This window comes from Pogona vitticeps, chromosome 5 (assembly GCF_051106095.1).
Source record: "Pogona vitticeps strain Pit_001003342236 chromosome 5, PviZW2.1, whole genome shotgun sequence".
Lineage (NCBI taxonomy): Eukaryota > Metazoa > Chordata > Lepidosauria > Squamata > Agamidae > Pogona > Pogona vitticeps.
Genome location: NC_135787.1, coordinates 8,808,572 through 8,822,414, shown reverse-complemented (window position 1 = coordinate 8,822,414; position 13,843 = coordinate 8,808,572).

The window sequence follows — 13,843 nt, the reverse complement described above, 5'->3', positions numbered from 1 at the left end:
TGTGTGCGTACCAAGTACTGCTGCACACAGGTGTCTTGTCATACTGCCTACTGAGAATTCTAGTTTGGCTTTCTTTACCTTCCGTTCACTGTTGAGCACCACCTATGGGGGACAGCTCCATGGAAATTCAACTCCTGCCCGTTAAAAAAGCCGACCCTTATTTATTTATTTATTTATTTATTTATTTATTTATTTATTTATTTATTTATTTATTTATTTATTTATTTATTTTATTAGATTTATACCCCACCCATCTAGACAGATAGTCTACTCTGGGCGGCATAAAAAATTTTAAAAACAATAAAAATAATAACATGTAAAAATCGAAGGTGTAAAAATATAGATATTAAAATACAGCAGGAAGGAAAGCCTGCCTAAATAGCCATGTCTTTAGTTTACTTCTAAAGACACCCAGAGAGGGAGCCAGGCGGATCTCTACGGGCAAGTTGTTCCAGAGGCGAGGGGCCACTGCCAAGAAGGCCCGGTTCCTCGTTCTTTCCTTCCGGGCCTCCCTCGGCGTTAGGCCCCTCAATCGCCCGGCCTGGCTAGAACAAGTGTCTCTGGTAGAACTGGGTGGGAGAAGGCGCCCTGGCATAAACATGAGAGGGATTTAGATGTGGGTTGGGGGAATAATCTTGGAAACCATTTGCCAGAAGCTGTCCAGGGAATTTATCCATTAAAAAGAAAAGCCTGCTTCATTTGGTGGCCTGGCCAGAGGAACTAATGACATTGAAATGAAAGGATTCACGGTGAAGGCAGTCTCCGTGTCGGTCTACCAAGATTCTGGCTTTATCTTCCCACCTCTCCAGATACTGGATGCATCTATCCATGACCTTGTTTAATATTCTGGGCCAAAAAGCATTCTCTGGGCTATGTGGAATGTGGTGCTTGATCTGAAATTCATCCAAGCCTTACAAGTTGGATAAATTCATAGGCTCAGCCAGGCGACGATGCATTTCAGCACCCTCGCTACAAAAAACAAGGCATTCACAGAGCAGAAGATTTGCACTGCGACACGTTTCACAGGTGGGATCCTACCTACTGCTTCGAGTCAAACAAGAATTAAAAGACAGCATCTCTGAAGGGTTAAATGCAGAACTGCCCCGTAACACTGCCACATAAATGCTGTTCGTGTTTGTGTGTGTGTGAGGTCTAGCTTTCAAAGGTAAGTGCTCTGTGCACTAAATCCTTTGTTTCTTTCCTCCTCTCTGTTGACTTCCAATTGGCCATTTAAATTTCAGTAATCTCTAAACCTAAATATAATGTTTTAAATATAAATAAAGTATTCATTGAGTTGGCAACCCTGTTTCTGCCCTCTCATAAATAACTTAATTGGCTGCATTGAAACAACACAGTTCTGACCTCCGGGTGTCATCTGGTACTGAGCTGGCAACAAAACTTTTTTCTTGAAAGCAAACTTAGGTTTGTAAATCATAAACCTCACCACAGATGGGCGTGTTCTGCTGTGAAATTCTACTTGAAGTCGCCTTGCAGTGGTTTTCACCCCATCACAAAATCCGCACGCCTCTGTAATGCAGGGAGTTGCTGCACTGCAATGAAGGGTGAGGACAATCTCGTGTATACCGCTCTCACGCTCTGTTCGTAGCACTGGGCTGTGGCAAACTGGTTAACGTACAGCCCGTTGTGTGACTGACTCAGAGAAAGGTGTCACTTTGCTGAATCATAAATATCAGTTCTTGAAGTAGCTATGGGAAATTAGAGATTTCCCATCCAGAAATTGGCCCTTTTCAAGAGCACATGCAAATGACACAGTTATTTGAATGGAGAGTCGAAGGTTCGCCTCCTTGTAGAGGGCCATCTGGTGATGATGGCTGCATCATGACAGCTTTAATGTGTTTTCCATCCAGTTACAGCTTGACAAATCAAGCCAGGCATGGTTTGGCATCAGCACCGGGCATCCTGGGATGTTTGCCAGGTGTCGTACATCCCCGGCAGGCACATTTAGGTTGAGGCGTTGCCTGGAGCACACCATGCCTGCCTCTATTGTTGCTTGACCTTCTTTAGAAGACTCAGGGTAACTCACAATATCTAAGATATGTGAATCATCCAACCCTTGCGCCCAAGGGGCACCTCCTGTTCCTCTTGTTGTCATCTCCCCGTCTCATCGCTCATTGTTAAGATCTTAAGGAAGAAAAAAGGAAGAGAGAACACAGAACACAATACTTGGATGCATTTGCAAACCTTATCACACATCTCAGCACATGGACCAGTTCACCTGATACCCCTTTGCAAACAATCCGGCATTTCTGCGATGCAATCCCCGGAGATCAGATGGTGGACCGACGTTGCATAATTTATCAAAGGGATCAAAGCAAGCAATTAGAGGATAGATGGAACTAATAGTAGCACAGGAGCAGAATTTTCTTTTTTAATAAAGGACCTGAATGGATGCCAAAGGAGAGAGACCACAGTGGCAAAGGGCACAAAGATACCTAGACAGGATTAATGAAAATGTGGGATTGCTGAACCAAGCTGGCACACTTTGGACAATCTTGGTATAAACGATACATTGGGGAGGAGGGGGTTAGGACACCCGTAGACATGGGAACTAGGTGAATCTTCTCAATAGGAAACGGGGAGTGAGCAGAGAAATTTGAAAAAGAACAGTGTTTTTTTTAGACTACTACTCCCACAATCCTTTAAACTCCCAGTGATTCTAGTGGTCATGATCCCAAAAAGAGACTATTTTTCAAGGTCCGTGGAGGCAGCATTATGAAATGGTATGTATTTGAAATACAGGAGTATATAAATGCCAATGTTCTCATCTTTTCCACCATCAAGATTGCCAAATCAGCAGCATCCCATTGGCTGAAATGTCTCAGTCAAACCTTGCGATCTAGGTGTGGGTCCCTGTAACACCATAGAGGGCAGACTCATGCTCAGCAGCTGCAAAAAACAGTGTGTGTGTGCATCTGTGTGTTTGAGAGAGAGAAATGCTGAAACTAGAAGCTAACGTGCAGATTCTAGTAGCAGCAACAGCTCTAGCAAATGCAAGGTAGGGAACAGACCAGCATGTTTTTGAGCATGTGCTGAAGTCGTGAGAATTAAGCACAAAATTTAGGCCAGGTTGGCAACACCTGATTCCCTGAGATTTCAGGTCCAAACCTTAGGATCTGGCATCATAGTTACAGCTGGCATGGGGTAGGTGCCAAGGGCCATGTCTTAGCAGGGGTCATATTTCCAACCCATGAAGCTTCCTGGTTCTGCCACTCAACCTTCTTGTTATTGCATCCTGTTCACTTGCCTCCATAAGCAAAAGTGCTGGATCACAAATGGGGTGGAGCCCTGTAAACTAACTGGTTTGGTTCAGTGAGTAAATCACAAAGGAAATGTTAGGGTTAGGGTTGAGAACCAGAGTATTGCAGTGGATAGGATGCTGGGCTAGGATTCAGGAGACTTGGATTCAAATTTCAGCTGAACCCACAGTTTGGTGTCCTGAACTTTGGATTGTTATGGGGGCCCCTTTGCAACCAGTAACAAGGTTCGGGTAATGGCTGTTCAGTTCAGTGGGTTGTTCCAAGACAGATCACCAAACATTTTTTTTTAAAAATGTGGACTAACATTGATTCTGTGGCCCCTCCAGGATTAGGGCCCTCCTGAACCTTATGGTTCATTAGTTTCATAGTTGATCTGACCATGGCTCACTCATGGGATGGAGAAGGTTGGCATTCGCAAAACCTTAAATATCTCTGATATCTTGAAAATCCTATTAGGATTGCTTTAAGTCAGATGCAGTGTGATGGAACATAACACAGGGATAAGCTTGGGGTAAGGGTTAGGAGAAGGGTTATCCTCGCAAGGTTTTGGTTGGCATTGGGAGTGGGAGGAGAAAGGAAGTCGGAAAGGAATAGACAGCCATACTGTACTTCAGAGAGCAGCAATCAAAGTCCTTGTCATCTTGGTTGAGACAACGGCAGTTCAGTTTACATGTGCGGGGCCGTTAGCAATGCAAATTCTAATGATCTGTAGTCAGTGTTACGTATTACTGTAATATTTTATTTCAGGATATTTGGATTTTACTCTTTGAACCTGCTGTTGGGATGAGAGCAGCAGTAAGGATGAGATGAGGCTTGTTTGCTTGAGGGCATCTTGCCTAAGTTCCTTCCCCACCCCCCAAAAAGGCCAGCATACTAATGCTTCCCATTCTGCTCAGTGCCATGGCTGTCAGCAACACCCTGTCTGCACTGCTGAGATGCAAATAATTCTGTTGTAGCTAAATTATGCGGTGCTCATATTTGAGCCAATAGCTGGCCCAGGAGCTATGAGCTGACCTCTGGTTTGGGCTAAACAAGGAATGAATGCATGAGATGTCCTGCATTAAAACTAGCTGCTTGTGGGGTATGCGAATTTGCTGTGAGAGAATTTTATTCCTCTCTCAGATTTGCTAACGGTCAAAAAATGAAACTGTTGCAAAGTTTTGAATTTCTGGTAAAATTCCCCTTTGCGATTCCATAGAAGAACAGAGATTCACAGAGGTGGAGACCTGCAAGTTCTCCAGAGTCTACCTCTTTTTCGTTAATCGGCATTCGTCCCAATAACTCACAGTGAGACATTTGTAGGGGAACGAATAACAACATTTCTTTACTTACAGTCGTTTGCAATTACAGACGTGTGAGAGTGCGGCTTTCTCTACTGCACACATACTTAGCAACCAACAGAATAGATCAACACCAAATGGAAACAACATGACATCGGCAGAAAAAAAAGGCAGAGCTCTTTTTGGAATCAAAGGCTGGAAGAAATTATTGATTAGTGTTGGATAGGCCATCACCCCAGCCGAGAAAAGCCCCTCTCAATCACACAAGCTACAAGCAACATTCAACCTTGCAAATGAAACTCCAACAGAAAGTGCATGTCGTTTTTGATATATATATATATATATATATATATATATATATATATATATATATATATATATATATATATATATATATATATATATATATATATATATATATATATATATATATATATATATATATATATATATATATATATATATATATATATATATATATATATATATATATATAAGGTAAAGGTTAAGGTAAAGGTTCCCCTTGACAATTTTTGTCCAGTCGTGTTCGACTCTAGGGGGCGGTGCTCATCCCCGTTTCCAAGCCATAGAGCCAGCGTTTGTCCGAAGACAATCTTTCCGTGGTCACATGGCCAGTGTGATTTAGACACGGAACGCTGTTTACCTTCCCACCGAGATGGTACCTATTTATCTACTCGCATTTGCATGCTTTTGAACCGCTAGGTTGGCGGGAGCTGGGACAAGCAACAGGCGCTCACTCCGTCGCGTGGATTCGATCTTACGACTGCTTGGTCTTCTGACCCTGCAGCACAGGCTTCTGTGGTTTAGCCCGCAGCGCCACCACGTCCCTTGATATATATATATATATAGGTGGTGCAAAAGTCATCAGAAAGACTGACAGCACATTAGCTTGACTGAATGCCATAACTTTCTATGATTCCTTTGCAGCCTCTTCCCTTTCCTTTATTTAGCAGGGTTTGGATGTGAAGCTTTGAATGCAAGATTAAAATATGATCCCTGCTGCTGAAAAGCAGGTGAAGGTATGATATGGGGCAGCCAAAGTCCTGCCCTGCCACTCATTTGCATCAGACTTTTTATTCATGTAGAACGAGATCTTATGACAGTCCTTGTGACATGTGGGCATGGCCATGTAAACCATAAATGCATAAAGACATATTTGCTGATTGTTACCTCTACAATAGCTCTTTTGCTGAAGGTGGGGAAGACTGGTGGAAAAAAACAGACACTGAAAGATGCTTTGCCACACTAGAACAGCACTATGAAGAGAAGGGAAAAAACAGTGGACAAAATAAAGTACTTTGACACTGGGTGTCATCATGCTGGTTTATGCACTGGTAGTCTTGAGATTGACTGCAGTCCCCTGGACTGCAAGGAGAACAAATCTATCCATTTTGCAGGAAACCAACTCTGAGTGCTCACTGGAAGGACAGATCCTGAAGCTGAGGCTCCAATACTTTGGCCATCTCGTGAGAAGAGAAGACTCCAAGGAAAAGACCCTGATGTTGGGAAAGTGTGAAGGCAAGAGGAGAAGGGGACGACAGAGGACGAGATGGATGGACAGTGTCATCGAAGCTACGAACATGAATCTGACCCAACTCCGGGAGGTGGTGGAAAACAGGAGGGCTTGGCGTGCTCTGGTCCATGGGGTCACGAAGAGTCGGACACGACTTAATGACTAAACAACAAAAAGTCTTGAGATTAGACTACTGCAATGCTGTCTATGTGGGGCTGCCCATGGGGGGGGATGTTACAGAAACATCAACAAGTTCCGAACACGGTGGCCAGATTACTGGGTAAGGCGACATCAACACATTTCCCTTACTCTGGCCGCCCTGCACTGGTTACCTGTCCATTTCTGTGCTCATTGCAAGGTGATGTTAACCTATAAGGCCCTAAATGGTTTGGGACCTCGATATCTGGCAGAATGCCTCCTTCTGATTAGATCTGCCCATCCTGTAAGCTCCTCTCAGGCCAGGCGGTTGAGAATTGTGACCCTGAGAGAGGCCCGGAGAACGACGACTAGAAATTGAGCCTTTTCAGTGGTTGATCCGCAACTCTGTAATAGTCTCCTACCCAAATATCTGGCCCCTTGACCAGGAATCTTCAAAAGACTACTAAAAGCCTGGCTGTTTAGATAGGCCTTCCTGGACTTTAGAACATCTTAATACTGTAGTGCTTTTAACAATTACACCTTCAACCCCTCTGCCATACCTTTTTATTATTTTAATTATTTTATTTGTCATTGTTGCTGCATTTCATTTTAAGTTGTTATTTGGTTAATCTTTGTATTGTTGCTTTATAGTGTTTGAATCTGTATACCGCCCAGAGGGGCCTTAGTAGCCGGATGGGCGGTATAAATAAACAAATAAATAAATGATGATGTACCATCAAGTCCATTCTGACCTACAGTGACCGTTGATCAGGGCATTCCAGGCAATGCTCAGAAATAGTTTCCCATTTTCTTATTTTGGGGATTGTGCAGCTTGCTCAAGGTTTACACAGGCTGGCTCTTCTCAGTGGAGGTACGGTAAGGAATCGAACTCTTAACCTCTGTCTAAACCACTGAGCTAGCTAACCAGCTTCCCCTGACATGGGACGGCAGAAAACGACCTCTATACAGCAGTGTTCTTATTGCTGCCTTTTCAACCAACTGAACCTCAAGTAGGGTGTAAAATTCCTCCAATTGTGTTTCTGTGAGTTCAGTTGTTCATCTGGCTGCTACTATAACAGCCCAAGCGTAATTAGCTGCTTGTACGACATTTCATTGCTGTAGCAACATCCAAGAAGATTTATAATTGTCTAACTTTGCTTTTTTTTTTCTTTTTGACATGTATTTTGCTTCACAGATGGTTTAAACCCCCCCACCACCAAAATGGCACTAATTTCAGCAGCAAAACCTTCTGCGGATTGCTCATGGTCCAAGCGTGTGAAAGTCGTCCATGCTAACAAATACTGAGTGCAACACAATAACACGAGAGGTGCAGAGAAAATCAACTGCTAGAGAAGAAAGAAGATGGCCAAGGTCCAAAAAGCTGCTTGAATCACGGCCAGGATCTTAGGCGGGCTAAACAGGATTTCTGGCTTGTTTTCTTTGCTTTCCTGCAAGCTGCTTCTATGGTTCCCTCAAGATTCAAGTTTGCTATGCAGAGGCTGCGGTTCGAGGAACATAAATCCATGATATTAGTAGCTTGGGGTTGGACTGTGTAGTTTGACAGTAACGTACATGAAATGCAGTTGTAAAAGGTTTCCAAATTCATATCCTTGGCATTGCTAATTGAAGAGCAAGGATCAGGATGTCAGAAGTTACTTTCCCACAAGCTAGCTGGAGGTTTCAGTTGCTGTTGTCCGAAAAAAAATTGATTATTCCAATGAATCTCTGAAAGGGAGGATAAAGACGTCTCTCTGTTGGAACCTCTGAGAACTCCTGCCAGAGTAGACGGTATCAGCCTTGAGGAAGAAAAGAGTCCATCTGATCCACCATTCAGGTGTCTGAAAGGACTTGAATGGTTTATTTGGAAGTCTGTCAGTGATATTTTAGTCCGGCTCATCAAGAACATGAAAAATGGAGAGAACATGGGACATTATTCTTGTTTTTCCATTATCTTGTTTGTCCATCGATTCTGAAGGCATTACTTACCCATCCAATGCTGTTCAACTCTATCCTGCCAGATCAAGAATCCTGGAAATGAATCAAGATCTTAATCCAATAGCGACCAGTTATTTCAATTCCAACATATGTTGGGCCAGGAAAGTAAAACAGTGTTTCAGAGACAGAGGCACCCAGAGCAGATTCAGAAGAGTTAGAGCACTGGTTTTGGAAAGATAAACTCCAATACATTGTGTGCAGAATGGACTTTCCCAAATGTGTGTCCCCATATATTAGGTTTTTTTTGCATCTCTTGCCAACCCTCAGAGTTGGCCATGTTGACTGGGGATACTGGAGGATGCATTCCAAAAACTTCTAGGAACTCAGGGGTGCAAAAGGCTGATGTGTTCCTTCAACCCCCGCCCTCCCAGCAGGGCAAACTTAGGGTGGGCAACTTAGATGTTTGCATCATTGTTTTACTTTTATTTTGCATCGTTATACAATCATAGCATTGGATGGTATCCTGAGGGTCATCTAGTCCACCCCCCTCTGCCAATACAGGAATCAAGAGCTAAACATCCCTGACAGATGGACATCAAACCTTCATTTACAAACCTCAGTGAAGAAAAGCCGTAGTCTGTGACACTGTCAAACAGCTCTCACGATCAGAAAGTTCTTCCTTACATTTAGTCAGAATATCCATTCTTTTATTTCAAAGCCACCGGTTCAAGTCCTACTCTTTGGATAGGGAAAATAATCTTGTTCCATCTTCTGCATGGCATCCCTTCAAATGTTTGAATTGGGACTACCATCTCATCTCTCACTCTTCTCTCCCCCAGGCTAAATATAACCAGTTCTCTCACTTATTCCTAATAGGGCTCAGTTTCCAGACTCTATATACCATCGTGATCATTCCTCCTCCGAGCACATTCTTTCTTATATGGTGATACTCAGAAATACACACACAGCATTTCAGGTGAGGTTTGTCCAAAGCAGGATAAAGTGTTATTCAGTCTGGGTAGCTCGGTGGTTTAGGTCTCTGGCTGCAGAGCCCAAGGCTGGGAGTTTGATTCCCCACTGCATCTCCTTGACAGAGGTTAAGTTAGGTATCCTTCAGTCTCGAGAGACTAAGGTAATGTGCTCTGAATAGAGCAGTGGTCTTGGAACAGCATCTAGTGTGGCTGAGAAGGCCAATTTGAGATTGACAATTCCTTCCACACTGTCCCCTGTCCAATTCCCTGTTTTTGCTGGGTTTGGGACTGCCTCTTTGCCTTGGCCGGCTGGACAAGGGTCTTTCCAAAATGGGAGAGGCCATGATGCACCGCCTGCCTCCAGGATGAACGCTCAGATGTCAGGGTTTCCCATCTGTTGAGGTCCATTCCTAAGGCCTTCAGATCCTGCTTGCAGATATCCTTGTATCGCAGTTGTGATCTCCCTCTGGGGCGATTTCCCTGCACTAATTCTCCACCCAGGAGATCTTTTGGAATCCAACCATCAGTTATTTCAGAGATAGGACTCAATGATCCATAGGGTCCCTTCCAACTCTGCAATTGGAAGATTATCCCTTGATTTGGAAACTATACTTCTGTTGATATAGCATTGTTCTAGTCTCATTTTTGTGGAGGGGATATTTGGTATGAAAATTGCTGCAACATTTACTCATGGATGCCACCAATACCACCAGAGGTGCAATTCAACCTTCGTAGCATTGATCTTGCCTTGTCCCTTCACCACCATTGGCTGTTTGCTGGGAGTGAATCAGAGCCCCACAAATTCTATTTTTATTCACTTGCCTAAATTCTTCATTCCTTTGTTCTCACCTATCAGTGTGATACACTTGTAGTGCAATTCTACATGCGTTCACTTACAGTTATGTTCCGACATGTCCAATGAGGCTTGTTCTCTGGTGCACTCAGGATTGGAACCTTAGTATCTTCCAAGATACTAAGGTGATTGATTCACCTTTTGGGCCCATGTTCTAGACCAGTGGTTCCCAACCTTGGATAACCCAGATGTTCTTGGACTAAAACTCCCAGAAATTCTGGCCGGCACAACTAACAGTGGGGGGTTCAGTTGAAAAACATCTGAGGAACCAAGTTTGGGAACCATTGGTCTAGACCAGTGATTCCCAACCTTCAGTAATTCAGATGTTCTTGGACTGCAACTCCCAGAAACCCTAGCCAACACAGCTGGTGGTGAAGGCTTCTGGGAGTTGCAGTCCAAGAACAACTGCGAACCACTAGTCTAGAACAACAACATCCCCCTCTGCTTCCCATGTACTCTTGATCTATGTTTCCTTTTCCTTCTCGGTGGCTGCTTCATGTATTTGGCACAGTGGGCTCTGGGCCACGAATGCTTAAACCAAAGTCTGTTGCTTAGCCATTAAAATACAAGGCTTTTTTGGGGGGAGGGGGTGGAATGCCTTGGCTACAAATAATCTTGCAAACCCAGATTATAATAGGGTGCTTCCTCCTTCCTCAGCTCTGGAAACAGGAACACGTAAACAGTGATGAGGATTTTTACTTAGAATAGTGCAAGCTTTGCAACTGAACAGTACCAAGTATCTTGTTTTAAAGTATAAGGAGTGCTTACAGCAAAGAGATAGTTTCATTTTCTCTCCCCATGTCGACACTGTAGCCATATCTTTGGTAGTCTCCAGGTCACCTTGTTCTTTATATTTACACCCAATATTTGCATGAGTGGGCATTTCCAATGGCTTTCTTTCCCCAATGTCTATTTTACAAGGAGTTTAATACCTTGTTGACTTGGTAACCCATATCATCAAGATGACATACCGGAAGACTACGAAAGTGTATTCAACAAGCCGTGTTTTGCCTTGGCCTTTGGAAAGAAAACACAGCTCTAGAGAAAGAACCTGTTTGTTCTCCTGGCTGATGAGAGGGCTGTGTTTGCTCCAGACTCCAGACTGAAGCGAATGTTATCAGGGTACATTAAGCAAAACAGATCTTAAATTACACAGCAGACTGGTCTTGCCTGCCACCTTGAATTAGTTGATGGGGAACGAAGTTTCCAAAACAATCAGCAAAAGGACATCGATTTGTACGAATGAATCGCACGTCAAGGTAAAACAAGACTGTGCTATAAATGGTATCTGGTTGAGGACTTGGGGATACCGAGAATTGCAGCTTTCATTTGGAAGGCAACTAGCCCTCTTTGGAACAGTGATTCCTAACAAGCAAAACCAGTACGTGGGGCGGGGAAATCACTGGTATTCAAAAAGATCAGAGGAGATCCAGTTCTAAATCCCCACTAAGTCGTGATGATCATTGACCTGTTACAGTATACCTACCAACCCTAAACTACCTCACAAATTTGTTTTATGGACAGCAGAAAGAACCATGACAGTTTCAACTAGACTAGATCAATTGCTGAATGGTAAATTTCGCCTTGGCTTTTTGAAAGAAGAGCACCATGCTGAAGAAAGAAAACTCTGCTAGGAACCACTTGCTCAGGGGAACAGCTGTGCAAGTTTCAATAGATCTCCTCTAGTTGCAAATAGGTAGCAATTGGATTTGGGGCCATACAGGGTTTCGTAACTTCCTCATGCTGGAAAGCAAGCTAAGAAAAGCAGGAAAAGAAGAAAGAAGCAAACACTATACTCATCCTTTCATTCAGCTGGTTGTGCAACAAGAAATGGAGAAATTCTACAAAATGAACCAAGTGGATTGTCAAGAAACCACCGTCAATATGCAAAAATGAAATGAAAAATTTAAAAGTTCAAATATATTCTAGGTAAGGAAGAATGTATCTGGTTTGTAAATCTTCATACATTATACTAACCAAGGCAGGTTCTGGATCTGATTTTAGTTCTGAAGATCTTAGAGAAGTGATATTGCTAAAACAGGGTTAACCCCCTTAGGGAGTATGTTCAGAAGCTGCGTGTGTCCCCTCATGGGATTCCCAGATTGCAGCCGTGTCCAGGTCGGCCTTCAGTCAAATGAAGCTGATTGCTCAGCTCTGCCCCTCTGGATATTGGTGCACATGCTGGTGACCTCCAAGATTGACTGCTGTAACACTCTCTACCTGGGGCTTCCCTTGAGACCGGCAAGGAAACTTCAGCAGGTCTAGAATGTGGCAGCCAGGCTGATGTTGAGTGTGAGCAAATTTGACCAGGCTTACCTGTGATGTGATGTTCTGGGCTGGGTTCAAGGTCCTGGTTCTTACCTATAAAGCCCTCTGCGGTTTGGGCCATTGTTACTTGTCAGAGTGCTTCTCCCCAGGAACATCTACCCAAGCCACCAGATCATCATAAGCCACGCTTCTACAGGTGTGCCACTCTGAGGGAGGCTAGAAAGACTTCCACCAGAAAGCAAGCCTTCTCAGCTGTGGCGCCAGCCCTTTAGAAACGGCTCCCAGTTGAGCTATGCCTGGGCCCCTCCCAAACTTTAAGAGGTTGTTCAAAAGAGGCTTTAGATGGCATTCTGTAATGAATTTGCCAATTTTGTGCTGCCCACCTTACTATTGCTTGATGCTCAATATTTTTTGTTGTTGTTTAGTCATTAAGTCGTGTCCGACTCTTTGTGACCCCATGGACCAGAGCACGCCAGGCCCTCCTGTCTTCCATTGCCTCCCGGAGTTGGGTCAAATTCATGTTGGTCGCTTCGATGACACTGTCCAACCATCTCATCCTCTGTCATCCCCTTCTCCTCTTGCCCTCACTCTTTCCCAACATCAGGGTCTTTTCCAGGGAGACTTCTCTTCTCATGAGATGGCGAAAGTATTGGAGCCTCAGCTTCAGGATCTGTCCTTCCAGTGAGCACTCAGGGTTGATTTCTTTCAGAATGGATAGGTTTGATCTCCTTGCAGCCCAGGGGACTCTCAAGAGTCTCCTGCAGCACCCTTCATGGATTGCTGCTTTGTCATGGCAAAGGGGCTTGAGCAATTCAGAGGACCTATGGGCTATGCCGTGCAGGGCCACCCAAGATGGATAGGTCATAGTGGAGAGTTCTGTGTGAATGCGATCCACCTGGAGCAGGAACTGGCAAGCCACTCCAGTATTTTTGCCAGGAAAACTCCATGGACAGAAACAAAAGGCTCAATATTTTAGATAAATTAAAAAAAAACATGGTGTGTTTGTTTATAGATTTGTTTTGCTTTATCATTCTATCTCTCTATTGTTCACTGATTACTTTCTTGTTATGTATTGTGGTTGCCTTGTTTGTTAACCACCCAGAGTAGTGCCTTGAACTAATCAGGTAGGACAAAAGTTGAATGAATGAATGAATGAATGAATGAATGAGTCAATCAATCAGTCAATCAATCATTGTGCATACATTATTCTGACTGAGGCAGAATCTGGATCTGATTTTAAAAAATCAGATATTTTCCTGAAGATTTTAGAGAAGTGATATTGCTAAAACTAAGAGGCGATACGGTCCAAACCGAAGACAATTGTCTGAGAGGTTAGGACAGGCTGGAAATACCCTCCATCAACAAAGATGGGTTGGTTTTAGGCCTGCTGGAGATCTATTCTGTGATTGCTGTGCCGTAACAGAGGAACAAAACTGAAGTTCTGAAATCTGTTACAGAGACAGTAAGATTTTCCATTGTTGAATGTAGTGCTTGTGTCAAGAACCACGTGCGTGAGACACAAACTGCCCACTCTTGGCACTGGGAATAGTTACTGCTGGGACACCAGCCCTATATGAACCCTTTTG